Raw genomic sequence first — 22,664 nt, 5'->3', positions numbered from 1 at the left:
TGCACATTATCTCTCTAGTATTTTGCCTTTGGGAATTTTCCACACCCATTTAGGAAGAGCTAGTTAGTAATTCATTCCTTCAGTACCATAATACAGGAACAGGTACAGGAAGAGATTAAAGTGAGTCAGTAAAGTGGCTCATGTCCTGTGGCAGAAAAAAAGACATTTGTGTTCATTTTAATGATCCATCCATGTCACCAAAACCAATAAGCCCCTCAAGAGGGGACGACCTTTTGCACGGAGCACAGACTGTCCTTTTCTACTGCACCACTGGCTCATTTCCAGTGCGGCGGATGCATCCATAAGTTTGCATAACACCATGGCGCAAATGCAAAGAGGGCACACAAGCTCGGGCAAACCACAGCAGAGTAAACAATGTAGAGAAACCAGGTCAGCATGGAAATATTAGATTGTTTGCACAATGAGGCGTTTATTGACTTAAAGTTCAGGCTGACATCCGAGACGGGTCCAGATAATCATTTGTGAGAGGCCTGCCTTAAGAATCCTTCACTCACTTATAGTAAAAAATAATGAGACTGACTGCAATATGTTGCAGAACATTTCTTCAGAGAAAACCCATATCTTCCAAAAAAAAAGATGTATTTTTTTGTGAAATGTGATGTAACTCAAAAATTGCCATTAATATTCTTGTGTTTTTGATGTGTCGTTGCCGTGTGCTGCACTGTGGGGCCGTGTGGGAAAATGGGATGAGGGCGAAAGGATGTTTACTAAATAATATTTGTTGCATATTGAGAAAGTGTCCTTAAGCGTGACTCTGACTGTCAGTTTGTCGCCTTGTAGATGCCCTGCTGATTCATCCAGGGGGAATTCAACGTGACATTTTCGAAAGGGGAAAAAAAAATCCCGAGGCCTTTGTTGGGATAGAACAGGTTGCCATGTCAACATCGTCGTGTTTACCCAGTGTTCGCTCATGTACGCAGCTCTCCAGCTGAAGGACTGTAGCGTAGCGGGCTAAGAGTTCGTCGACTCTGTAGGATTTTTTGTAGTACCTGATGTAACCTCCTCTTTTTTTTGTTACCTAACAGCTCTTGTCTGACACCGGGGGAGCAAAATACTGAACATACTGTCACTTATGTAGGTCGACATTCAGGTAGTCACTCATTTGGAGTGGAAGTGTGTGTCCTCACTGCTCAGTGTGGGACGATCTACAGATGGCCCTAGATTACTCATTTTCAACATTGGACGTGATGATGAATGTCTTTTTGCATAATCCCATACTGTGGTTGTCACACACTCTGCATTTAAGACTATTATACACCGTGTGTCAGTACATGTTAATTATGCTTTATATGACGCTATGATAGAAATGGCTCACATTAGACATTAGCATTTACAGACTTGCAAATGTGTCAGTAATATTGTTGTGTAAGTGTGCTGAATATAAAAGAATATTGTTTTGACTTGCTTTCATTCTCCCAGTAATCATTGTCTCTTCTTATCTCTGATATTCTTAATGTAATTGCGTCTATTCAGTGCAGTGACCACGGTGCTGGGTTACTGCATGGCCTAGATTTATGGAGCCTTGATTAAATACTTTGAATAGAAGCAGACAGCTGACCTTTCAGGTGAGTATATTTGGTCCAGTGGTCTTTTCACTGGGAGTCACTTAATCCTCAGAGGTGAGATGGAAGATATGAGTTGATGGTAAATGAAGAAAAAGGAACATTTTACAGTGATTTGCAGATGATTTATGTTCTACAGATCTTTGTAAAAGTAAGACAACAATTGGTTGCTGTAACTAATGACTTCTTCCTCTTTCATTATTTCCACAGATCGTGGCCACAGCAGCCAAGGCAAGGCAAGGCAAGGCAAGGCAGCTAGCACATTTCAACAACAAGGCATTTCCAAATGCAGCATTAAAGATATAAAAGGCATAATAAAACACAATAAAACTTTATAGAGAGTTATAGGTTTGGTGTAGGTTGAATTAGCAGAGCTGCACTCTTCTGGGAGTTCTGTTCCAGATATTTGGGCCATACAAACTGAAGGCGGCTTCCCCAATGTTGAGTCCTGGTTTGAAACAGATGACCTTAGTGGTCTGGATGGTTCATAGTGAGTCAGCAGGTCAGAAATGACCATTCAGTACTTTATAGACTAACAGCAATATTTCAAAATAAACTATTTGGCAGATGGGAAGCCAGTGTAAGGACCTCTGAACTGTGTGTTCCACCTTTTTGGTCTTAGTGAGAGCACGAGCAGCAGCCGGTGAGAACAGCATTGCAGCAGTTTAATCGAGTGAAGATAAAGGCATGGACCAGTTTTTAATTCATAGCTTGTGACGTCACTAATTAGCAGGTAGTCACTAGAATGTATACACAATCATAGTCATGAGTTTGCTAAATCAAGTCAATCTAACAATTGTCAGTCTAGCTTGCAGGGAACCCAGCCTGCACACAACATTTCTTGACCAGAAAAGATTCAGCATAACAAAAGCCTCCAGCTGGGCTCATCTGCTACACACCAATTGATATACGATTCAAAATATCCACAGTGGATTCTTTAAAAATATACCTCATGGCAACAGTGTGTTTCACTGGGAATAGGCTCCCGGGCTCAGAGCTTAATTTCACTTTCCACTCAGAGGGAGGGAGGGATGACACCAAATCCTCCCCTGAATGTAGAAATAACGAAGCCAATATGTCACGGTGGAGCAGTGTGTGCCGGGCATGTCGCCTCCAGCGTGGCTGCCTCACAAAGGCCATCGGAGCTCCACTGAGACTCAACAGAGCCGCGGCCTGTCTGTCAGTGCGTGGGTGGATGAGTGGATGCAAAAAGGAGCGTAGATGGCTGAGAGAGCGAGCGAGAGTCGCTGAGTTTTCGCTGACTGGTCAGTCACAGGCTGGAGTTCCAGATGGCCCATTTTGGCCTCTGATCCCTCAGGCCAGTATGCAGGCGAGCATTTGTTTGCACAAACATACTCAAATGTATACACAAGAACCCAAAACCTTGTTCCTGAGCCAATGTTCTTTTCTTTTTCTTTTTTTTTGTTGTATTTCACCCAGAAATCTCTCTCTCTCAGTGTTCTGGCAGCTGAAAGAAATGAGCCCTCTCCTCCTCGTCCTCCCACTGTTCAGGTTATACATAGTGCATAGAAAATATGGTTGGTGACAGAATGACAAAAACACAAAAGGATGCTGAAATAGGACTCCCCTATGTGAGGATGATAACTGTCAGAACAAGGTACGAATTTAGCTTTAACTACATATATATACTCTCGCCTTTGCAGCAAGAAGACCTGGGTTCACGACGCGGTCAGAACAAGGGTCGTTCTGCATGGAGTTTGTGCGTGGGTTTTCTTCCGGTTTCCTCCCACAGTCCAAGACATGAAGATTTGGGAAATTGGACACTCTAAATTGACCATAGGTGTGAGAGTGAGAGTTAATGGTTGTTTGTCTCTGTTTTAGAGATGTGGCCCTGTGATGAACCGACGACCCGTCCAGGGTGCACCCCGCCTTTCACCCTATGTCAGCTGGGATTGGCACCGGTGACCCTCATGTGAAAGATAAAGAGGTAGACGATGAATGAATGAATGAATGAATGAATGAATGAATGAATGAATGATTATATACAGTTGTGACTCCCCCTTTGTAGGATCTACAAAGAGTTAAACCTCAAGTGTGTTGGAATAAGTGGCATCTAATGGTGAAACTGCAGATTGTAACAAACAAACACTCATCGCGCCGTTTCGCAAGCCTGCCAGGGAACTACGGTGAATATTCAGTCAGTCATTCCTTTTTTTTTTTTGGTATCTTGCTTTTGCAAACACTTCAGCAACAACTATACATTTACAAATGAACAAAACACACTAGCATTAAATAAGATACATATAAATTGACTGATAGTGCTACTGTATTGCTCTCATAAAGGCTTATGTTAGTTGTGCCAACACCCCGCACAAGACAATCCTGACTCTTTTTCGTGTGCTCTTGAAGACCCAGCTCTTCCAAGAGCATCTTCTGTCCGAGCACTTCCCTTTTACCCCGTCCCTCCACTGCACTCTCACCCTCTGTCAGTCCACTGTTCCTATCTAGCGGATTTCTTTCCAAGATTACATCTATGTAGCTTATTCCTCTTTTGTAAGTCGCTTTGGATAAAAGCGTCTGCTAAATGCTTCAATGTAAATGTAAATGTACTGTCTGGTTGTTCATGGTGACATGTTGAACTTGATTCATTCAGAAAGAAAACACTAACAAGTCAAACAAGCAAAATAAACAAATGATAATGTGCTATTTTATAGTGACACTTAATTATAACAAATACTTCATCTAAATAGATAACCTTTTATCTATTCAATACGTGTTGTAGTGCACAATAAGGCCTGTATTGGTTGTTTATTTACGGTCTTAAGTCGTTTTTGAGCCCTGGACCCTGTCTCTGCGCTCTGATTGGTCAGCTGGCGACACACCACCCCTGGGAACACAGTCACAACAGATCAAACACATGCTCGATCCATCTTGACACATGACAAAAAAGAGTCGCCGTGTGACCCCTTTGTCTGTTTACATTTGCTTCCTGTCCATGACCGACAGTGCAACCGCAGCTTTGTCTGACAACACCGATCCCTTGTCACGTATGTGACTCCAGAGATAAGCGCAGTTGCAGTGATCCAAACTGTGTATTACTAATCTTGTATCAATGTTTTCATCCGTTCATCAACTCATAGAGGGTCAGTGCCCTCACTTAAAATGCGAGCCATACTATAAACACCCTATATTTATTGCTCATATTGGCAGCAGGCCAGTGCACCTAAATTCATATCAATACTATCACAGATACACGTGCATGTGCACAACCTTCATGACAATAGTGTCTTATCACGGTGCGTTTCCTCACATGATGTGGAGACACTTTCCAACCATTTTTCACCTGCGTTTGACTTGAGACGCGCACAAGGACACGGACACATTTGTTCTCTGTGTTTAATATATTCAATTTTATTTCATATTTTTTTGTCTAAAGTCGATGGTCACTGGCTAACTTACTGAGTCAGGACCCATGTCAGCAAATTGAAAGGCTTGAGGACCTGTGGTGTGGTGTGGTTGCAGATACACACTAGAATACTGATAGTGATGCCTTTTCCAAAAGAACTGAATGAGCTTCACAATTTATTTATTTATTTTTTTTAACTCTGAGGTTGACCATGCTGAATTCTGAGCAGCCAGTATTGTTTTATAACAGAGACTTCTAGATCTCTCTACCCCTTGCTAGCTGAGATGCGTGAGTGAGTGTGCGCAGCGTGTGTGTGTGTGTGTGTGCACATATTGTGTAACCCTCTGAGAAGGGCTTGGAACAGGAGCACAGCACTTGTCCTGGGGTGCTGTTTGTCTGAAACTGACTGTGGGATTAAATAAAGGAAGAAAAAATAAGACAATCTGACTATTGTTAAGTTTACCATAATAAAATTACACACACACACAGACACAGAGATGCAAAACAGGAGAGATGTAAAGAGTAATCAGGCTGTGTTGGTGCAACAGCAGCCGTAGGGCAGCCACTTATTGGCCCACTGGGATGCGGCTGAGCTCAGGATACAAGAGGACCGGCTGTGTTGATGAAGAGAGGAAGAGGAAGGAAGTTTTGAGCTTCACCAAAATCAGACATATAAGTCCAGAAGGGGGGATTGTGACATTACAAAAAAAAGTTGCTGTACAGGGTTCACAGACCAACTGGAAAACAGCCAGAGCATATTAAAAGTCCAGTGTGTGAGAATTTGTGACATCTAATTGTGAAACTACAGTACAGCCTGTAGCAAAGTCCCTTTACCAAGCATGTCGGGGAACTATGGTGGCTGTCACACCAGAAAGGATTTGTTTGTGTAAGCTTCCACTTTAAAATCTTAAATGCATACTTTAGCTGGCATGCGCAGGGGAGCATATCATTTTGACAAGGTGTGCTGTATAGCTTACAGCAAGCAAGACTCTGTAGGTGCATGCGACAAACACTCTTTCCTTCCTTCCACGCACCTTAAGAGCTACAACACCGTTATCAATTGCCGTAAGAAACGATGTTTCCTTTTTAGGCTTGAACTTCTCCAGCGACACTGGACACACTCGTAACATTAGTTGACACACTTGGACTGCAGCTGGGCACTGACTGCATCCGCAGTCCCTGTTTTGGTTGTTTTTGGGGTTTTCGAAATGAAGTAATCCAGAATTAATTGCCGTGCCTTTGTTTTACCTATGTCGTTTCTGACTGACCTATGTTTTAATATACTATCAGACCCCAACCCAAGCAATTATTCAATTTCTGATTAAAAAAAAAAAGGGAGAAAAACAACTAACTATTTGCATGCTGTGTGTTCCACCCCTTGTCAGTTGGGGGTGCTGCAGCAGTGACCCTGATAGCTGGTTTGTCTGTTCAGGCATCTGTAGAAACATGGCAGCACAAGATGTCAACCACTATAAAGCAAGACCTTTGCCCATACAAAGCAAGTATACACTTATACAAACAGAATTCACCTTTATGCTTCTCCTCCTTTGCTACAAGTCTCTCCATTCACTTGCTCCACATTGTCTGTCCGACCTCCTCCATGTGCACCGTCCCTCCCGGAACCTGCGGTCCTCTGACCTTGGTCTCCCTTTCCAATCCCTGCACTTGCAGGCAAAGCTTTGGCAACAGGGCCTTCAGTGTCGCTGCTCCAACCCTCTGGAACTCACTCCCTGCACCAACTCATGGGGTCATTTAAATGACTGTTGAAGCGACACTTGTTCCTGCACGTTTTTGCCACCTGATTGTTTGTTAGTTAATGTTTGTCTTCTGTTTTCTACTGTACAGCGACCTTGGGTTTTGTCGTCTCGTTTGGTTCATTAGTGCTTTAATGGAAAAGTTATTGGCAGTTTTGGCAGAGATGGGTAATAAAAAACTCAATTACCTTGAATAGAAATATGGATTCAAACAGTGTTGGAAAGTTTTGTCAATATATATATAATATGTATATATATATATATATATACATATATATATATATATATATAAATATACATTATATATTATCTTCAAATAACAGCAGTAATAGAGAAATGAAATAGCTTTAGGGTTAACTATATATCGCTAACTTTTTGTATCCGATTTCATTGTCAAAAAGCCTTTTCTGCTTTTAAGCAGATGTGCAAGGCTTTATAATGTGATTCATGAATTATTAAAGGACTCCTTCACACTGAGGTCGCACGAAAACAGTGACAATTTAGAGCGGGTGGCATAACAGTCGACAAAACAAATAAACACAAGAGTATTCCACAGAGTAAAATAACAATAAGTCACATGAACATGATACGTGACGCGCTGTGATTTGATGCAGTGTGGTCATTCTATACAAATGTCCCCGTCTGATCTGCCTTGGAGCTAATTTCTCGATGGTGGGATGGACATGCATGTGCCAGTATAAAAAGAAAAGTACAAAATGTTAAATTATTTATGCACAGGCTTGTGATTGAGTGCGTTATCTGTTTCGAATCACAAACATGAGGGGCGCTGCATTATAGTTTATATAGGGAGCTGATGAATCACATCTTTCATAATGCTCTGTGCTTTATTTCCCACAGTGCCCACATCCCTGATTATAGCGCTACATGTTTTTTAAAACAGGGTTTTCAATCTCATTGACCTTATTGTCTCCTGACTCACCTGAGACTCCCCCTCAGTGGTCCACTCTGATTGGCTGGGTGACACAAAAACAAAACAAAACAAAAAACCCCCATGCACATGCTTTGAACTCGCGGCTTGTGTAATTACTGTGGCGTGTTTTTCACTGTCTTGTGTTTGCACATGTGAAGTGAGCAAATCGATTTTGATCTCCAGCTAAAACGTCCGTGTTTGACAATTAGTTTGTGTATATTTGAGTGAGAGGGTACACGTGACACGTCATAGTCGTGACCTTTCGTCCTTGGCCCGATTGATCGATGGCCAGCGTTACATCACAAACCCGCAAAAAGACCCCCAACAAAACTCAAATAACAACACTGACGTCTCCATTAACAGGGGTGGAGAGCATGTTTATGTACAGTAGAGTATGGAGGTGGAACAGGAAGATTGAGAGATAGAGAGGGTGGGAGGTAGAAAGAGGCGGAGGATGGTTTTTGTTTTGTTTTTGAAGTGTGGGCCAACGTGGAGCCAGAGTATAAACACCTGAGAGGAAACGGTGTGTGAGTGAGTGTGTGTGGATGAATGAACATTTAGTATATTGCAATTACACACAAAAGTAGAAGTGCTGTGGCAGCAGAAAATTCAGCAAGATGTGAAAATATGAAACGACATATTAAGTCACACACGTGCATTAAATCACATATTGGGTGAGGTTTTGTCCACCGGTGCACTTTGATTTAGCCGTTGGACGACAGGCTTCATTTTCAGCATTGATATTCATATAAAGCCAGGGCCGTAAATAATGACGTGTCACTGTTTACCACCAGTATAAACAGAGAGTTTCCTGCAAGTCCCAATTCAGTATTAGAAAACAAGCTAAAAAACTAAAAAACAAAATGTGTATTCTACTTGGTGTAGCTGTAGACTTATAGTTGTGTTCATATCCATCATCAAAGCTTTGTGAACCCTGTTTTATTAGCAGTAAAAACTGTTTTATCACAGTACCAATAAAGTATGTTATCTATATATAAATGTGTGCTCCCTGAATGTGCCTATTGTTTATACGTTTGCACATAAAGAATACAAGTACAGTATGAGCAATAAAGCCATAATTATGGTATGATATACTCTTCTATGCTACTCTAAATTGGAACACATACTAAATAACTCTTACTTAAGTGCAGTGCTTTACGGTAGTGTAATATTATTTTGCATGTGATCGTGAAACATGATATTACACTCACTTGCCACTTTAATAGGTACAGCTGTTGGTGTTCACAAGGCAGCAGCTCGATGCATTTAGGCATGTAGACGTGGTCAAGATGACCTGCTGAAGTTCATATAAAGCATCAGAACGGGGGGAGAAAGGTGATTTAAGTAACTTTGAATGTGGCACAGGTCAACTGGACACTCTTAATTGACTGTAGGTGTGAGAGTGGATGGTTGTTTGTCTCTGCTTGGCCCTGTGACGGACTGGCGATCCATGCAGGTTGTACCCTGCCTATTGCCCTATGTCAGCTGATGTTGGCACAGATAAAGTGGTAGAAAATAGATGGATGGGTGGATGAATGTGGCACGGTTCATGGTTCATGGAGTATTTCAGAAACTGGGCTGAAAAAGAGAAAATATCCAGGGAGCAAAAGTCACATCACCACTCTTTACAACCACAGTATGCAGAAAACCATCAACACAACACTTCACACCTTGAAGCAGACGGCCTGCAGCAGCAGAAGCCCACACCGAGTGCCACTCGTGTCACTTTAGTAGATGCTCTGTGTACCTAGTAAAGTGGCCAGTGAATTTATATACTTGTGTGACATAGTATGATGCATATACTGTAGTGGTCTAGCTCCAGCTTTTGTTTTGGAGGGGCATACGACTGCAGATTGACAAACTGGCTGATGAGCTTACTCACTTGAGCCGTCATTGTACTGACTGGTCCTCGCGTTATTGATGCAGATGATGAGCGGCACATTTCCCGATCAGTCCCGTCCCCTCTTTTGCTGTTGCAGTTTCACTGTGTGACAGGACGGGGATTTACACACACACACACAGTGACACAGTGATTGAGAGTGGGTCATCACCTCATCACAGTCTGTCAGAAGCTTTGTGCCTTCTATCTATTTAAAGTGCTATGTTGACCACAGCGTTGAGAGTGTGTCCGAGTGAAAGTGCACACTGTGTGTGTGTGTGTGTGTGTTCTGCAGTGGTTAGAGGTTATGGTCTGAATAAACAGGGAAGGGATTTGTGCATCGGTTCTTTCCTGATTCTTTTTTATGCCTCACAGATTTCTGCCTCTCTGCCTCTCCCAGAGAAGGCATTAGATTGCGTGTGTAAGTGTGTGCTTGTGTTTGACCTGCAGGACACCAGTGCAGACTGCTGTCTCCATGGCAGGGGCTGCTTCCTGTCATCGGAAGGCTCGGCTTCCTGTGCTGAGGGCGCCGCTATGGTCTGTGTGTGCTGTAGATTTCTCAAAATGGATACAATTCACCACCAGAGAGACATCATTTGAAATATTGATAAACAACCAAAAGAAAATGAATCTTATATCTGTGTTTTTGTGTTGGTGGCACATTCTACTTTGGGGGTTTAAGGAGCATACGCATGACATAAGTGAAATATCATTACTCATTCATCATCGAATAGTCTGGCGATTCTTTACCCCATTGTTCACATGGCAGCAGGTTGGGGAGACAGAAACGGCGTCCCGGATGCCACATGAAGTCCTGAACATGCTCCATGAGTCATCCTCTACTCCGATTAGACTCCTGGTCGCACGAGACCAAAGTGATAGAACCAGTTAGTGTACTGCATGGAGGCTGCATGGCTGAAGTTTGGGGCGAGGCGAAAGGTGGAGGAAGCCTCTCGAAATAGCAAAGGCAGGCCAAAGCCATTGTTAGAAGTGTTCCAGTGTCTGTTCTTGACTACACCGTCCCCGCATGCCACACCCCTGCTGCACACTGACTGGACAGTAGACACACAGGCACCAGGAGGGAAACCGTTCTGCTGCGTTTTGCTATTGTAAATGACAATGGCAAATGACAATGGAGAGTGCTCAATAAGGTCGAGGGCGCTTAGAGGAGGATAAAGTGTGCATGATATGGCCTAACTTTTCATAGATTTTAAGTAACGCGTCCATAGCTGCAGCATGTTTTTTCAGTTAAATCTGTCTTCATATTCCCACGGACACTAAAGGCCCTCGAGCATTGGACATCGTCATTCTGATGACCTTTCCTACTTAAGCTGCAACCTTCTACACACAAGCCATCAGTGATTGCCAGTGCTTACATAACTGTGCGTATGCACTCAAATACAGTGAGGCTTCAATTTTGGGGAAAACGCTTTCAGAGTTGGTCGCTGGTTTGTTTGATTCTCACTCGCATGCACGTACATCGACGGGGAAACAATGGATCATTTCTCTCACAAACTGACTTTGCGGATGTTTTACGAGCAAATAAATACACGATATCTGCTTGGTAGCTGTGATTGACAGTGAAGGTGTTGATGACTATCTGTCTTTTTCTTTTCTTCAGTAGCTGTTCTTCCTTTTGTCTTGGACTTTTTTTTTAATATATATATAAATCTTGTAGCCCTGTGGTTGTCGAATAGTAAGTTCTCTCTCTCGCTCAGTCACGCAATAGACTAAAAAGTCAACTGGCAGTTAACAGTTTACCTTCGGCAAACATTATCCACTGCTGCACATGCGGCTCTTCTTTGACTCACTTTGCATATAAATGGATATTAGAACTCATAAGTGTGGCTGTGACTGCAACTACTGCAGTATCTGATGAAACTGTTCTTCTGATAACACTTGACATTTCAGTCAGCCAGTCAGCACAGCTCTGCTGGCCTGTGCAGGCTGACAGTCAGCAGCTTTACATAATAGCTGATATGTATCAAGCGGAATGAAGGGGCGATATAAAGAGTCATAAGATTGGGGAGGACATCCTTGCCATCTGGAATATTGTGTGTGCTTGTATCACTGCTTAATCTTACCAAATGAAACAGTAGATACCAGATTTATATATATATATATATAAAAATAAGATGCCCAGTTAAAGATTTCATAAAAGAAAACAGACTCTGGGCAGACACAGCATTCTGAACAGTAAACCAATCACTTTAAATGGACTAAAAGTTGCATACAAATTCATGATTCTCTTTTATTTCCAATGCAGATAATGGATCAATAATGGATCAATAATGGATCATTTGAAAACAGCATCTGTACCTTCTCCTCCACCTTCAAGCAAACTTCATGAACATTATTTTGCCTTGTTAGTTGAATGATCGTTAAGTATAAGGCATCCAAAGGTCTAATACCGAAATGCTGAAGTCATAAAAGTATTCTTGCATGTTCAGACAGCGTTTTAGTGTCTCCTTCCTTGTTGATGATGATTTTTTTTTTCTCTTCGCTATCCTGTCTTAAGACGTCGTGGACATGTGATGTTTTCTTTCCTATAGATAGATAGATAGATAGATAGATAGATAGATACTTTATTCATCTCACAGAGAAATTCACAACTGTATGGCTGTTGTTACACTGTATAATGTTGACACATAATGATGTGCCCAGCCATGGAATAACCAGGGACAAGTCTCCTGAGGGGCATTTTGAGTTATTTACAGATTCAGATAGAGTAGTGTCTAACACACAGAAATCTGAAACCAATACTGTGATTTGAAACATGGAGGGGCTTCGTCGTGATTTCAACATGCATATTCTGCAAAAAATTAAACAAAATCGATTTTTCTTTGTCTACCAGACATGTGCTGGGCCAGCTTATTGCTGTTTTCTCGTGGTTGGTCACATATACTAATAATGATTGGATCTTTAGATGCATATTTAACATTTGACATTTGTCTTCCTGTTGGCTTGCTGAGGATGTACTTAAAAAGAGACATAAAAAGAGGTGATATTGCTAACCATATAAGAGAAGTAACATAATATTTATATTGGTGGTGACCTTTTAGAATTTGGAATTTGGCATCAACAGGTGATCGAAAGCAAACTAAGGTGGAGACAGCATGAACGCCCAGTCGTTATGTAAGTGTTATGACACACACACACACACACACACACACACTGTCCAATTACACCAATGTAAGGTGTTTCTGTCAGAACATGGGATCGGAGAACATAAACCAACAATTAACTAATTGTTATACCTGTCCTCATGGTGAGCATGTGTGTGTGTCTGTGGGCACGTCAAATTTTGTTTTTTAGCTGCTCGTCACAACGTCATAGGGCTGTTTGAGGGTTTACACTTGGTTTTAGGATTAGGTTTAAGATAACATTTAAGGTTAGTTGATTAAGGTTAAGGTTAGGATGAGAGGGCTGGGCAGTGCATGTCTGTGAATATACATACAACTGTGTGTGTGTTTTTTTTATGTATCCAGTACATAATTTGTACATAATTTATTGATGTCTAACCAGAAACCTGTCTACAAAAAAGTACACACACACATTTTCCCTTCTCTTTTTTCCTGCAGATCGAAGCTCACACAAACACACGCACACACACACACACACACACACACTGCTGAATCTCAAATGTGTGCAACCTTGCTGGGAACAGGGGCTGATTACCAGAACAGAGAAACTCATTACTCAGACAGTTGGAAGCAACATGTAAGAAACGAAGAGAGGAAACTCACTGTACATAGATAGGTGGGGGAATAAGAGGGTAGGAGATGAGACAGGAGCAGGGTAAAGTTGATATAATTACTACATACCACAGAAAAGCTTATGACCAAGGAGCTAATGACTACGAGGGACAAAGGGAGGAGAATGCTGGAAGAATATGGGGAAGATATGGCTCCTGATAATAAATTATTGGAAGGAAAAATGAGGACAGGGGAGAGGAATATAGAGATAGACGTGGAGGAAGGAGAGAAATGGTTGCTGACATCGAGGAGTCAATTAGTGAGGTGATGAGGGGAGGAGAGGAAGAGGATGAGACAGAGCAGAGACAGGACACACACACACACACACACACAAAGGGTAATTTCCTCTATCCCTTTTTAATACCTGTATAACTCTTTCTCTGTTATCAGACTCATCTGTATGCAAGACGTGTCCCACTTCTCCTCATCTGCCCTGTGAGTATGTGTGTGTGTGTGTGTGTTGTGTACATGCACATGTGTTGGCATACCAAGATGAATTCAGTCACCGAGTAGTTTTGCCAGGCCACCCATCCACAGACCTGTTCCGTGCACTCATTGGCTTGAGGGAAGGTCTGCGTCAGCCAATGGGATCGCACCAGTGTTTTATGGCCACAGCAGCGTCTGCAGTCAGGTCAGGCATGTGTGATGAGACGAAGAGAGAGAAGAGAGAGTGTGTGTGTGTGTGTGTGTGTGTGTGATGGATGATTAATACTATATGTTTCCACTAACTACGATTGCAGCTCGACTATGACATTTCATCAGGCCGCTGTCCTTTTCCCAGTAAACAAGCTCTAGTCGTGACTCACTTGATTGAATGAAGTGTCTGTGGTGACACACCCGCTCTCAGACCTACAGAACTTTAGCTGGTTCTGATTGAACGTACAGTTTACATGCAAATGCAATTTCACTCCCAACCACATACTCTGTGTGTGTGTTGTAATGTAACAAAGTACAAACACTTTGCTTCTGTATTTAAGCACAAAATTCACGTATCTGTACTTTACTTTGTTATTTATGTTTCTAGCAACTTTTACTTTAACTCCACCACATTTCCTCTAACTATCATTGTTACTCATACGATACAATCAGAAGAAGAAGAGTTGGTAATGGTCTATATTTCCATCTTTCGTACCCATTCACATCCTTCAACATGGGGTTAAGTGTCTTGCTCAAGGACACACATAGTCTAGCAGAGCCAGGAATTAAACCTACTGTACAACCTTAACACTACCACTGAGCTACCATTGCTCAATCCTAACTCCTCACTTTGGAAAAAAAACAAAACAAAACACGTTGACTTCTAAAACGTCAGTGAATTTTATATCAGAAAATTACTTTTCATACTTAAGTACAGTAAATGTCATATACTTTAAGACTTTAAATGATATTATAAATAATGACTTCAACTTCTGGTGAAGAAACTTGTACTTCTACTCAAGTATCCCTTTTAGGTACGTTATACCAGACTGTGTAGAAGTCTGGTTTCAGTCAGAGTAGCATAATCTTTGTCTTGTTCTAAGGTCATGACATTAAATAAAACACAGCAGAAGAAAAGACAAACACGGACACTTGGAATCCATAGTCTTTCTTTTGATTTCATGTGGGCTGTATATACTGTATAGAATGATTACAACTTTATAACTTTATATACATACATACATATATACATATACATACATGTATATATGTATGTATATGTATATATACATACATATACATACATATAAAGTTATAAAGTTCTAATCATTCTCATCGGTTGTGGCCAGTGTTCATAAAGGCTGCAGTAGCTTTCAGGTGAGATTAGCTTCATAAAAGTGTCACAGTATCAGACTTTGAGGTAAGATGAGGGGAACATCACGACTGCTTTGTTAAAAGTTCAGTCAGATTAAGAGAGGACAAATGCATAACACAGCTCTGTCATCAGACGCCCACTTTCCTGCCTTTGTTCTCACTGTGTGTGGTTTAATAAATGAACCACTGCAGGAGCGTGCGCTGCCCACTCTTCTATATGTGAGTGGGCAAATACTATAGCTTTATTGTTTGTATTGACACAGTTTCCAGGGTAAATGCAGTCCTCACTGGGAAAACATTTCCATTTCAAAGCAGAGCTGGAGTTTTGGTGTGTGTGTATGTGTGTTCCAGGTATTACTCATGTTGTGGGTTGTCAAACATACGGCCCACGGGCCAGAAACTGGCCCACCACAGGGTCCAATCCGGCCCGCAGGATGAATTTGTGATATACTATATTTTTCAGTTCCAGATACCTACGGCTAAATATTTGTGGCTTTGTAGATCTACTGTGATCTGAAAGTTTTACTGCACGTGAGTAAATGGTAAAATTAAGGCGTGGTATTGTTTAAAATTGCACCTCATTTTCTCAAGAAATTCCAGGTTGTTCACAATATGTCATTAAATGTAAAACAAAGGGAAACATTTAAAGTTCTTGTTGTTTATAGATTATTATGCTATTATTTTACTGGTCCAGCCCACTTGGGATTAAATTGCGCTGTATGTGGCCCCGGAAGTAAGATGAGTTTGACGGCCCTGGTTTTACACAGTCACATTATGAGGTAATGGTTAGGATTAGGCCAGTAGTAGTTAGAACTGAGATGAAAAATGAAAAGAGTGCATGGAAGAGTTTTGTAAGTTTACAGGCAGGGACATGAAGAAACATCCCATTGTCCAATTATTATGATATGCTTGAAATGTAATCCATTGGGCAATGACCATATACCTGCCTCAACCAAAACTAACTGAGCATAAATCATAACCCATCTGATTCCAAAATGAACCGTGCAATATCCGCCTCCATGTAGTATAACTACTTGATATTCACAGTGAACAGTTTGGGCAGCACTAATTTGAAGATTATCTTCTTCACCATGAATGAATTACATGCTAATAACAATTGGATATGCAGTTGTGGCCTGTTCATGACTCAGAGAGTCATGCTTGGGCGTGAAGAGGTAAATGTGTGTGTGTTTAGACTTTTGAAAATGTCTTGTAGATGTTTTTTTTAGCTTCAAATGGGCTTTTCATGATACATTTAAGCCATCAAAAAAGGGGAAGCTATTTTGATTTATTGAACCTCTTTTATTGACCAAGATTAAGACTTTATTGATCAAGGCAGACATTTTTTGCTTGTAAAATATCCGTCTACCTTCTGTGAAACATCCATTCCAAAAATATTCACTCTAAGTATTCATTCCGAGCATGAACTGAGTACATTTCTGAGGTCAAAGGTCGAACTCACCCTCTTGCAAAGTGCATTTTTGCCGTTACTCAATAACAGGTGAGATGCATTGTGTCGGAGTACCGTGACGGATGGTGACATTTTGTATCTGGAAGGTCAATGGTCAGCTTCACCGTGACATAATAGTGTGTCAGCGAAAGTATTTCATTACGTAACGCCGTGAAGCAGGAACGGATCTGACAACATCCAGATGTAGCTCAGTATTTACCGCATTGTAGATACACTTGCATAGACTTATAATATAAAGTTCTACTTAGGGATATATAGGGTGTTCATTGTTGTGTTGAAGTATAAAAAACATTCAGGTGCTGACTCTGAAGTTGTCCAGTTGACCTATTGATTCATTACTGTGCTGTTTGTGTGACATTGTAATCATTTATTTATTACTTTGTTAGTGAGGTGCTTATTTCCCCTCATTACAACACTAGACGCACAAAAAACGACTTTGCTCTAAAGAGTCCTGCATTCCTTTGAGATTACTTCCCTTCTCCCCCAGCTGAAAGCAGAAACATATAGGAATGAATAATGAAGGAATGTGCTTGTGTGTATATGTGACCTGAGGTAATAAAGAAAAAAAGTGGAGGTGGGAGTGTGTTATATAAGATCCAAAAAATACCATTGCATATAGTGTAAATGCACGCAGAAGAGAGGAAGTAAAAGAGTGATCTGGGACATGAAAGAGAATAAAGAAGTAGGAAAACATGAAATGTTTTATTCACTGGAGGCTGCAGCTCAGCTCACGCTGTCTTTTGCTGTGTTTTGCCCCGTGAAATCTAAATTTATGTTTTCGACGTGTTTTATGACAGTGGAGGTTAATCCCTGTGTTTCATTTTAAAATTAATTAGTTTGACAATTATTGTGCCATAAAGAAAGATAAGAAAAAGGTTAAAGCCTTTCACTTAACCGGATCTATCTCTGTGGCAGTAATTAATTGGTCCTGTCGCGCCCCTGCAGTGAATTGTCCTTCTCCGCTCGGACTTTTAGTCTGAAAGGAATTTAAAGGGCAGGAAATACCAGGAAAAAAAAAAAACATTTACCCATATTCTTAAGGGTCATCTATTCAGACAAAGAGAGCACGACTGATAACGTATCACAGTCGGTATCCACAAAATGTAACACATTACATCTGACACATGGCGTTTTAACGAGGAAGTCTTTAAAGGAAATACTATTGCTGGAGACGCTACTGCCAGGAATTTGTCACACATGCTTTATTGCCCGTTTGGTGGAGCCTGTTGCTTTAGCTCCTCATAGATTTTACATGACAAGTAGAGATTTATGTTTAGATTAGTCAACCCCACTAATGGCTAATTATTTATGATGTAAACAAAGTTTTGCTAATGATGTCAGACTGGATGAGCTTTTTTTAATAGCATTGTTTAATTTAGCAGAAATCATTCAATACTACATGACTACAATTAGTACTTATTCATACAGACCAATCATACACACGCCGTGCAAGCAAAATAAGTCTTGTGATGCTACAGTGACAAGATACATGGTGCAACCTTAAAGGATTACTTCACCGATTTGCATTTAGCTTTGTATTACTAGAATGGGGTAGTATTTTTGAAAAATTGTGCTTCCCAACCTCAGTTTCCCCTGAGTTGAGAAATATCTTCATTGTTTACATTCTGGGAATACGACCGGACCTTTAAGAATGTAAGGACATAATGATATAAGGAAGTTTTATTGTAAAAAGGGGTATGAAGCTGGTTACTGAGAACTTTTACAGCAAAAAAAAAACAACTATGGTTTATGCATAGTCTGTGTTTGCTAAATGCATCATGTCAGTGTGTTGCTTTAAAGCCTACTGAAGTTACTGTCAGTGCTGGAGACCTTGATGCTGAGGACAACAAAAGGCAAACAGACTCTAGCTGAAGTTTTCAGAGAAGTGTTCATCCATATGTTCGCTGTAGAATAAATTAAATTGGCTTCAGGCTTTTGCATAATAATGAATCAACAAATCTCTTTTTAAATATAGTGTTAGCTCCCACTGACAGCTCACTGTATGAATGTGTGTGTGTTGGGGAAAGAGAAACCAGGCTACATGCCCCGGGGAGACAGACTGAGGCTCATATCCAATGCTCTTTAGAAAAGAGCGTTGCCTCCCGTGTCAGATCTCGGCATCTCTCTTCTCCCCATGCCTTCATCTCCCGCTACTCTTTATATTCATCTTCTTCTCTTCTTTCAAACATCGCCTCACCCCTGCAGGACACTGCCCTGTATTTCATTCATCTGGCTCTTCTGGATCTTCTCTCCGAATCTATCATGATTTCACTTTGAACTGCAGGTCTCCCCTCTCTCTTCGTACACGTCTGCGGAATTCGTGATGAAATTGAGAATCTCGCTGAAACAGATGTGATGACTCATGATTCATCTTTCACGCTGGAAAAAACCCACATTACTCCGGAAAGTCTTGGATTAGTAGATTAATTAATAACACGCATGATTTCATAAAAGATGACATCAAGTGTGACTGTTGAATCACTGAGTTATGCTGTTTTTTCTATTTCTCACAACGAGAGATCATGATTCAATCCCACCTGCTGCTTATGTCACGCTGCAATTTCTGCAACTTACACAACTTTGAATAAGGAAATTCAATTTTTTTTTTGTTTTTTTTTTTAACTTTTCCCATCAGCAAATGTCATCTGGTGACCCTCAGCTTTTGACCTCCTCACCGTGTTACCGTGGCGATGGGGGGTCGGCAGTCACTCACTGGTGTGGCGCCAGATAGGAAGCAGCTGACCGCTGTGCACTGAATGGACAATAAAGGACACACCGAACCTCAGGCAAGAAGTGTGTGTTTGAACGAGTCAGAGTGTGTAAATATGCGACCCATTGTTTTCACTGGTGCCATTTATGGAAGCAGTGAAGGTTCAAACTTTATTTGCTGGCTTGGTTTATTGCTACACAAGCATGAAACTAACACCTAAACTGTAAAATATAGCGTAGTTGCACATTTATTATTGCATTTTACAGTATAATTTATCTCATAATTGATCAATAATTAGTGTATAGACTTCTACTAAATGCGTCATAATTGAGTTTTAAATATTACAAATTTGAAACTACCCTGGAAACAATTTGTATGTGTTGGATGTAAAGATGTCGTTCTATTGACCTAAAACAACGATTATAATGTGTTCCAAACATTCCATAGTATTGGTCAATGCTAAATATGTAGTACAATGGTGTTTCCATGCATTATAGTTGAATTGTATTTGAAACAATTACTGTGAAAATATGAATTTGGGGTCCCATACCCGCAACAGATCAGGAAAAGGGAAATGACTGACATGCCATGAGCCGCCTGAGACACAAGACAGACAAAAGGGCAGAAACAAAGTGTGTCTGTAAATAGTGCCGCTTTACATCTGTGTGCTCTCTGTGGCTCCTGCAGACTTCCTTATCTGAGAGACATCGCTCGCTTCGCTCCTCTGAAGTGAAGGCTTCCCATTGTTCCTGGAAAGTCTGGAATGCCACAGCTGGTACAAAGGGACTGACAGAAGAGGGACACGGGTGCAAAGTTAAGAGGTTTGATGCGGACCATATATGGTGGTGGAGCGGACAATGGGGAACGTATTCAGCTCTCGATATGGTTGACTTGAGCCATGGTGTGGGGTCCATGTTTGGCGATGAGAAAGACACAGCTGATTTGACTTGTCTTCTGTAATTAAATGACTGATGAGGTCAAGAGGTTGCTGGACACGCAGGTGGTCAAGCATTCTGATTTAATTGTCAAATAAGAGATGCCACAGTACTCAGTGCCCCCTTAAAATTCTGAATTGAGCAATATTTAGACTAGGAAAAGTTCTCCCTGAGAACTCTCTATGAATAAAGTCCCTTTTCGTGTCTAGTATGAAACTTAACATCTCGCCCAACTTTTCAGCCTCATTACTTTTTCAGGGCTTAGGTTGTTGTAAATCAGCGTTGGTGCAGGAGCCAATCGAGAGAATCTTTATTACACTTTTGCCCTGGGTTTCTTTTTTGATGAACTGCTGCTGCCGAGGATGAGTTCATGGCCATTTCTAGTCACTGCTGTATTTTAGCGTGCCAGAAAATGCAATGTACGTCTTTTCCTGCACGTAGAAGTGCAGAGTCTGAGTTTTTTAAGCGTCTCCTGAGAATCAAATTAACATTTAACATCTTTAGAGAGATCTGCCTGTGGAGAGATGATTAGAGTAGTCAGGAGGGGTGCATTGGCACACTTTTGGATTTTACATCAAGAGAAGCCACTCTGGACTCTCCTCTTGACTCATTAGGAAGCAGTCTGCTGAGAGGGAGAGTGTGAGTTTAGCCAGTAATGAAGCGCTCACTCCTACTGACGCTGTATTTCACAGACTTTTCCAAATGCCTTTGGGAAAAATAACAATAATAATGTGGTTTTACCATATTGGGTTTTTAAGGTGAACATGCTTATCATCTAAACTGGAGGTGCATTATATCTATCTATCTATATATATATATATATATATATATATGTATATATATATATATATATATATATACATATATTATGCCTCTATTTTCTGCATGGAAAAAATAAGATCTGAATCAAGTCAGCGATGAAAAGATATGATAAAATGCCCTTTACTGCGTCCTTGGAGAGACGTGTCTCAGATGAGGGAGAGAGAGAGAGAGAGCAGGTAATCTGTCCCTGTGTCCCCTGGATTATTCCTATCATTCATCCATTGAAGACTGTATTAATAAAAAATGTCAACTGTCTGCGAAACAGACAGCAAGAGACAATTAAATGAATATTTAGAAGGATTGATGAATAGTCTTTGGACAGACAAAGGGAAATGCTGTAAAATAAACAGTCAGAATAATGACTGTTTCCTTCCTTCATTCCTTCTTAGAGCTTGGTTGAGCCATTTGATGGCAAATCCGCACTCTTACCAGAAAACACTTGACAAGCTGCTGCCCCACATTCCCACTTGTCAGCGTCTCACTAGAACAACATGTTGTTCACACTGCCCTCATTGCTCTGCACACCAGGTAAATCACCTGCGCAGGTATGTCGCCCCAGTCGCGCTCAGCCAATGTCTCGCGCTCTCCTGGTTTCATCAAGTCTGGTCATGAGACTCCACTGCGGCTCACATGAGCTGTCCATTAGTTGACAGACAGGCTTTCCTCTCACCTGTAATAACAATCGTGTGCACACACTCACACCCTGTTGTTGGCTGCATATTAATGTAGAAAAATGAAAGTAGGGAGAGGCACAAAATGTTCTTTGCAGCAGTGAAATTAGGTTAAATTGATGTCAACAGACTGGGAGGAAAACAAAGTCACACGCATGAGGTTATATGTATATTGTAATAGTCAGTATCCGCCCTGTAAACCAGTTTCTTTCGGGCACATTCTGTTCTCACATCACACCACAAATCTCATTCCATATCACATTCGAGTCATGGAATGTGAACGTCAAGTGTGTGTGTGTCAGGTGACTCAACCCTGATGCAATGGGACCCACCCGAGGTGAGTCCCATTCCCTCAATAGCAGACATTTTTAATTAAAGAGCAATCATATCACTCATGCCACTTCATGTGTGTGTGGTGACTCCAGTTATGTCTTGAAGCAGCTTCATCTGTGGCCAAAGCACTTCTACAGAAGGACGTCACAGATGCAAATAAGCAGACCTGTTGTTTTTATTTGTGGTGCCTTTTGGTGCCTTTCCACCACACAGACCCGACACAGCTCGACTCTGCATGTTTTTTTTTTTTGCTTTACCATCAGCGATAGTACCTGGTACTTTTTTTACTACCTGCTCTGGCGGGATTCCATGCGAGCTGAGCCGATACTATACGTAACGTCGGCAAATAGGCGGCCACTGATTGGTCAGATAGTGTCATCACTGGAAGAGTCACGAGCGCGACGTCCGACACAAGAATCAAACCGAACAATGCCGAACTGTAGATCAGTTAGAAAGACTTAAAAATCCTGAAAGCGTGCGTTAATCTCCAACATTTAGCAAAGAAATGTCTCACAACCGCTTCCTTCGTATTTCAGGCACTGTGTCAGATGGACTCTGTGCTCCGGTCATTTATGGTTGCAGGAAGAACTGAATGATTCTGTGAATGAATCTTTTTAATTAACTGATTCTAGTGATTCAGTTACAATGAAAACAACTGCTTT

The sequence above is a fragment of the Solea senegalensis genome, linkage group LG17 (genome assembly GCF_019176455.1).
Source record: "Solea senegalensis isolate Sse05_10M linkage group LG17, IFAPA_SoseM_1, whole genome shotgun sequence".
Classification (NCBI taxonomy): Eukaryota; Metazoa; Chordata; class Actinopteri; order Pleuronectiformes; family Soleidae; genus Solea; species Solea senegalensis.
This window is presented reverse-complemented; position numbering follows the sequence as displayed.